Below are 7920 nucleotides of genomic sequence, written 5' to 3' on the forward strand. Positions count from 1 at the left end.
GTATTTGCATCACTTCTTTTTCACTTTGTCAATGTAGCTAAAGGTTTGTCAATTTTGTTTTTCTTTTCAAAGAGCCAACTTTTGGTTTTATTGTTTCTTATTTTTCTATTTCCTATTTTACTTATCTCTGCTCTAATATTTATTTCCTTCCTTCTGCTAGCTTTTGGTTTAGTTTGCTCTTCTTTTTCTAGTTCCTCAAGGTGTAAAGTTAGGTTATTGATTTGAGATCTTTGTGTATTTTTTTAATATAGGCATTTACAGATATAAATTACCCTCTGAGCACTGCCATCACTTCATCCCAAAAGTTTTGTTATGTTGTGTTTTCTTTTTCATTCATCTCTAAGTATTTTCTTATTTCCCTTGTGATTTTTTTTTGACCCGTTGGTTGGTTGCATATGTTGTTTAATTTCCACATATTTGTGAATTTCCCAGTTTTGCTTCTTTTATTGATTTCAAATTTCATTCCATTATGGTTGGAGAAGATACTTTGTATGATTTCAATCTTTGAAAATTTATTGAGACTTGTGTGGCCTAACATATGGGCTGTCCTGGAGAATGTTCCCTGTCATTCCACTGTTGTTGGATGCAGTGTTCTATGTGTCTGTTAGGTATAGATGGTATATAGTGTTGTTCCAGTTCTCTATTTCTTTATTGATCTTCTATCTAGATGTTCTATCCATTATTTAAAGTGTTGTATTGAAGTCTCTAATTGTTTGTATAACTATTTCTCCCTTCAATTCTGTCAGTTTGCTTCATATATTTTGTAATAATAACGATAGTTTTAAAATAGTAATAATAACATACTGATAATAATAGCTAACAGCTTTTGAGTATTTAAAATATGTTAGGAACTATTCTACATGCTTCAAATATAATAATTCACTTAATCATCTTCACAACAACCCAGTGAGGTAGAATGCTTTTATCATCCACATTTTACAGGTGAGGTGACTGAGTTGGAGAGAAATAAAGCAATTTGTAGAAGATCACACAATAAGAAAGTTGTAGATAGGACAGGTAGTCCACCTACACAGCTGGAACCTTAACCATTAATAGTCCAGGCACTTCTAACTCCTTAAACTAAGACAAAACACTGTAATAGGAATTTGTGTAGCATAAAAAAATGTAGTGAGTGAGTGTGTGTGCTTTTCATTGGAGGAATATGGTTATTTTAGAGAATAAACACAAATGGAGTGTTTCATTCATTGTGCTTCACTCACTGTGGCCATTCAGAAGATAAACGTTTGTTTTTTGTATGTAAATGTTAACCCTGAGAGTAATTCATATTTGCTATTGGAAACTAGCATATTGATGGGGTAGAAAGACACATTTGTTCTTTTGTTTATTTAGTTTAGTACAAATTCTTTAGTACAAGTTCTCCTTCTAAAATGAAAATATTTTGTGATACAATAGCAGAGATTCTAACTTTATGTCTGGCCCTCAAAAAACTTCTGTATAAAATTTTAAAAAACTGAATATGAATAAAATTGACAAGACTTGATAAGCTAGGGAAGCTACAATTTTCTTGATGATCTGTGGACATCCTGTAATTCTCTCTCACAGACTTCTAATTCAAGATGTTCCCATACAACATCACCTCTTCATTCTTTCTTAGACTTCTTGATACTTGTGATTATAAAATTATTACATGACCATCATAAATAATTATAATTCCAAAAATTCAGTCAAGGTATAGAAAATAAAGATTATCTATAATCCTGTCAATTGGATATTATTTAAACTAAACTATGACTTTTGAAAAAAATTAATAGTATCATGTAGATCTTTCACAATTTATTTAACCAACCCCATTAGTGATAAGTTGTTTCTAATCCTTCACTGCAGCAAACAGTACCTTGACCAGTTGATATATACTTCTTTGTACACCTGTCTAATGATCTCCTTAGGAAAAAATTTCTAGAACTGGAATTGCTAGAGTTGAGGGGTATCCACATTTAGACTTGGATACATGTTGCCAAATTGATCCCTAGCAGTGTGGATAGGTACGCAAGCACTGGGCAGTGCTCGGTTTTATGTTTTTCATATTTGTTACTCTAGTATTTATTCCAATAATGGAAACCAATACCAATAGAAAATACATAACCTTTATTACAGGTGTAGTTTAAAACTAGGAAACAACTAAACCACAACTAATGCAGGACAGAAATAAGAAATAATGATCAGCAGTATAGGAACTGAGTTTGTGGAACTGATTACATAATGGCCAAAGATCAGGCAGTGAAATAAGTCAATGTAAGGGAAAAGTATGCTGGGGAAGGGTAGTAGTTAATGTCAGATAATTCTACATTTTCTGTATCCATTAGCAAGGAAAAGGACCACTGTGAAACTACCACAATAACCAAATGCTGTGGTTTAGTACATGAAGGAACTTTAAAATCTAAAGCTTATAGATACTCAAGTATAAAATGATTAATACATTTGCCTTCTGATTGCTTAAAATATTTACTTATAATTGAAGTTAATTTCTTACCTTTTATGTAAAATAACACACCAAATTCAGAAAACAAGGGATTTACAGTATGCACTAAGTTTATATTTAGAAAATCCTTTTTAGAACATAATATTCATTTTTTAAAAGTACATAACAGGTATAGGATTCTCAAAAATTTTCAAAACTCAGTATATTTTCCTTATTTTCAGCAACTTAACAATCTATTAAAAATGAAACAAGTTGGATTGAATTTTGAAATTGTCTTTTGGCAAGATAGAAACACCAAATAGCTATTTAAAATCCATTTTGAAAATGTAGTCTCAAAACAAAAGCACTGCCCTTTGGTTTCCTCCAGAACACTGAATTCTTCTTTTTTTTTTTAAAGATTTTATTTATTCACTTTTTTCCCCCCAAAGCCCCAGTAGATAGCTGTATGTCATAGGTTCACATCCTTCTAGTTGCTGTACGTGGGACTCGGCTTTGGGTTGGACGGAGAAGTGGTGCCTTGGGGCGTGCCCGGGATCCGAACCCGGGCCGCCAGCATCAGAGCGCGCGCACTTAACCGCTAAGCCACGGAGCCGGCCCAGAACACTGAATTCTAAACAAACATATCAATTATACCTCAATAAAGCTGTTAAAAAATCATACACAGTTTTCTAGTTTTAATGAGAAGCTTTCCTTTTATCCTTCATTAGAAAAGTTACCTCCAATTGAATATGTTAAGAGAAAAATAGCACAAAAATCTTGGTCAGAAATGTGAAATTTCATTTTCTTCCCCATAGGTTATGTATTGGTCTATGGGCTATACAAAGAGCTACACTCTTGGGCTGACATTATTATAAATTTTGCTTAAATTTTGAGGAGAGAAGAATAACAAAAATCTCACATCAAAACTAAATCATATTAATAGATTATATGTTGAATGGATTATAACACAGACACTACCTAAATAAATGAAGGGCAATTCTAAATTACAAAATAAAAATAGAATTAAGGCAAAGTAAAAAATAAGTAAATAAATTTTAAAAATTGTGTGTAAATGGCAAGATTTCATCTTTTTTTATGACCATTTTATTTATATATATATATGTATATATATCACTTCTTTATTGGGCACTTAGGTTGCTTCCAAGTCTTTTGTGAATAATGCTGCAATGAACATGGGGTGCATATATCTTTTCAAATTAGTGTTTTCATGTTCTTTGGATAAATACCCAGAAGTTGAATAGGTGGATTATAGGGTATTTCTATTTTTAATTTTTTGAGGAATCTCCACACTGTTTTCCATAGTGGCTGCACCAGATTACATTGCCCCCAGCAGGGTATGAGGGCTCCCTTTTCTCCATATCCTCTCCAACACTTATTTCTTGTCTTGTTAATTATAGCCATTCTTATGGGTGTGAGGTGATATCTCATTGTAGTTTTGATTTGCATTTCCCTAATAATTAGTGATGTTGAGCAGCATCTTTTCATGTGCCTGTTGGCCATCTGTATATCTTCTTTGGAAAAATGTCTGTTCATATCCTCTGCCCATTTTTTGATCAAGTTGTTTCTTTTTTTGTTGTTAAGTTCTATGAGTTCTTTATATATTTTAGATATTAACTCCTTATCAGATATATGATTTGCAAATATCATCTCCTAATTGTTAGGTTGTCTTTTCTTTTTGTTGATGGTTTCCTTTGCTGTGCAGAACCTTTTGAGTTTGATGTCGTCCCATTTGTTTATTGGTGGCTACCAGAGGGGAAGGGGTGGAGGGAGGGCAAAAGGGGTAAAGAGGCACATGTGTACAGTGACAAATGGCAACTAGACTTGGTGGTGAACACGATGTAGTCTATACAGAAGCTGAAATATAATGATGTACACCTGAAATCTATACAATGTTATAAATTAATGTGACTTCAATAAAAAGAGATTATTAGAAAAACACTGAACTGTACACTTAAAATTTGTGCATTTCAATGTATGCAAATTTTATTCCCTCAAATAAAAAAAAAGAACTTTAATAAAGAAAAAAAAAGCTCTGTGGTATCTAGACTTGAAAGCCAAAAATCAAAACAATCATTGCACAGTTAAGATGCAGCACCAGGTGCTTTTACTTCAGTGAATGCAAGTTTTACCAGAGGTATTTATGTTTACTAACAGAGATATTTGAGCAATTCCGTATTCCTCACAAAGTCAGTATAACTGTTGCAAAACAAAAAATCAACTCTACTCCCCAGCTAACTACAACCAAGCATCTGATGTAGGAGACTGATAAGTGGTCAAGTCACTTCAGAAAGCTTCAAATCCCTAGTTTCTGATACAGGACGTTTCTGTACGGAATCTTGTTCACTCAAAGCACTGGAATCTAGAGTTGTGTCTGTTCCAGAATGGACTTTCATTTTATGCTTTACACTTTTAATAGCTTTGTAAGAATTTCTACATCATAAGTGGCCTTTCTCATTGAGATTGCAAGTTTTTGTTGAGCTAAAGTTCTCCCACAGATAACCACCTATGTATGTATGGTTTTCCCTTGTATGTTTCGAGTAAGTCTGATAGGAGAACTAGAGACAGCAAATGCCTTCTCGTGGGGATGATGCATGTAAGGCTTTCCTCTGGTATGCCTATGATGTGACAGGTCAGCGTGCTGGCTTGGGCAAATCTTGTCTGCTTCTGTCATAGACACACGGCTTCTCTCCACCATGGATCCTTGCATGAATCTTGAGATCGCTAGAAATCGTAAATTGTAAATCACATCCATCCCATTGATAGGGTTTTTTTCTCACCACAATGCATGTGGCTATGGATGAATAGCTGGCATTTTTGAGCAAAGTCTCTATTAGAAAGTTCACATTTGAATGGTTTCTCACCTGAATGACTTCTTATACGAGTTTTCAGCTGATTACACTGGGTATCTTTCCACACATGTGGCAGACATAGTGTTTGACTTCTTTATGTATACTCATTTACTTTCTTAAGGTGCTGGCTTTTAAAAACACTTTTCCATATGTATTACACATCAGCTTGGCCTTGAAATACCTCTGATCCAGCTCTTCCTTGGAGCTCTCCAGCTCGTAAGGATTCTTGACACTGGCCATATTAGACATAGCATGTTCTCTCAGAGTATAGTTGAGCTGTGATTTTCCACATTTCTGTTTCACTACTGGAATTTGCACAGACATCTTGTGCTGGAAATGTATTTTGTCAACTCAAGTTCAGAATTATCATTTCTTTGAGCAACTTGTTCTGATACAGGTGTGGACAATTTATTTGCATCTAGAAATAATTCAACAGATGCAGTCTCTAAAATGTCACTGAGATACTGCACTTTTATTCTGCCTTGTTTTCTGGGAATTGAAAGTCTTTATTTTAGTTCGAGATAATGTCTTTGCTCAAGCCCCTTGTTGAGGATTTGCCTGAACTAAATCTGACTTTATTTTTAATTCTAGTGTTTAATCGAGTTATTTAGAAGAGTTTTAAGTTTTCTTCCAGGTGGCTTGGTTTCAATATTTAGATTTAATGTCTTGCAATCAGAAAAATGTGGCCTATAGAATTGTTCTCAAAATTGAAGTTTTCTTGATTTTTTTTTTTGCAAATGTTTGGTGGACATTTGAAAGAACACAGTTCATGTGAGATACAAAATCTTATTATATGGAGATTTAACCAAGCTGATTTTAATCTTCACTTTGTTTTTTTTTTTTTTTGTGAGCAAGATCAGCCCTGAACTAACATCAATGCTAATCCTCCTCTTTTTGCTGAGGAAGACCGGCTCTGAGTTAACATCTATTGCCAATCCTCCTCCTTTTTCCCCCCAAAGCCCCAGTAGATAGTTGTATGTCATAGTTGCACAGCCTTCTAGTTGCTGTATGTGGGACGCGGCCTCAGCATGGCCGGAGAAGCGGTGCGTCGGTGCATGCCTGGGATCCGAACCCGGGCCGCCAGCAGCGGAGCGCTCACACTTAACCGCTAAGCCACGGGGCCGGCCCTATTGCTGATTTTTAATACAATCCTTAGCTTTTAAATATACATGCTGAAAACATTATCGATGAAATGAAATGATGTCTTGGATTTGTTTCAGAATAATGAGGGGGGAGGCAATACCTGGGGATGGATGCAGGTTTGGCCCTGAATTGATGGTTGTTGAGGTGGTACATGAAGACTCATCGTAACTTTGCCTACTAACTCTCCATAACAAAACATTTTACCAAAAATAAAAGATAATTGCTCCCTGTAATCCAAAGCTAGGCCAAGCCAAGTTTTTTCCTCCATGTTCATGTGGCAGCTTGAAGTTACGCCCCTCATCTATGTGCCAAACCACTCCCATTAAGTGCCTTCCTTATTTAATGAACCATGGTGCAAGTGACATAGACAGCAAATGTGGCCATCTCTGTGCTTCCTGTCTAGCAAACAGATTCTTCCATTTGCCTGCTGCTCAGAGTTTGGGGTCTTCATGGGCTCTTTGGGGAGTCCCATAGACCTACTTTGCAGGTTGACCTTCACTGGCAGCTGGAATTGTGGGCCGGCTGACACTGGTTGCTATAGCCCTCAGTACGTCCCCATCTGCACATTTCCGACTCCCTGAGAACACCCTTTCCTGTTCTCCAACACTTAAAAATGTTTCAGTGGAATTTGGGAAGACAAACTCAAACTGTAATCTTGAAATAGGAGTCCCCCTACCATGTGTGACCATTTGGTTCACTGTCAAAGTGTACAGGGATTGCAAGCTATTTCAATGTGCTAACCCCATTATTTCTTCCCCTCAAGCCCAAATGCCTTTCAAATAATTATCTTTTTTTGAATCATGCACACCCCAAACAGACTATTCTTAGTGATTTAAAAGAAATCAGAATTGGGGGATGGGATTTACAAATGGCTGTTAGTGGTTCTTGATCCAGGGAACAGAAAACCTGAAAACAGCCTCAGTCCCCAAGAGAATAAATGCACAAATAAGTCAAAAGAAAGCAAAGTAACACAGAATATAGTAACTAGCATTATGCTCCCAACCACAATGCAAAACTCTAGGAAGCTAGGCTGCATTACCTGACTTCCCACACTATATATTTCTCACCACCAGAATGTCATGAAAGGGTGGTCAAAAGCATCTCCACCACTGTTCAAGAGGCAGGACAGGTGAGATGATTTGACCGCTCTGAGAATCTGAAACCAGCAAACCAAACTCTCACCCACATATTACATACCCTTATTAGAACCTTTGAAACCTCCATAATGAAACATCACCTGGGCAATGACCTAGAAAAAGGCCAACAGGCCAAAGTCAAGTCAGGAAGTCTCTGGAGAAATGCAGGTGGGAGACAAACATTGGGTGTCCTATATGTAACAGTCTTCCACACTTTGTGTAGGAAACTGAGCTAATCAATTCTTAATGAGAAATCACTTTATGAATAGTGGGATTACAAATCGATAATGTAGTTCTCACAGATGCCTCTCTAATTACCAAAATGAGCACCATAATGAATCACTATTGTGGT

At 35.9% G+C, this 7920-nt stretch overlaps 1 pseudogene; it reads right to left on the reverse strand.

Annotated features, from left to right (window-relative positions):
- Positions 1 to 3569: 3569 nt before the first annotated feature.
- Positions 3570 to 7121, reverse strand: LOC131401014 (myoneurin-like; annotated as a pseudogene).
- Positions 7122 to 7920: the final 799 nt, after the last annotated feature.

This window comes from Diceros bicornis, chromosome X, assembly GCF_020826845.1.
Source record: "Diceros bicornis minor isolate mBicDic1 chromosome X, mDicBic1.mat.cur, whole genome shotgun sequence".
Lineage (NCBI taxonomy): Eukaryota > Metazoa > Chordata > Mammalia > Perissodactyla > Rhinocerotidae > Diceros > Diceros bicornis.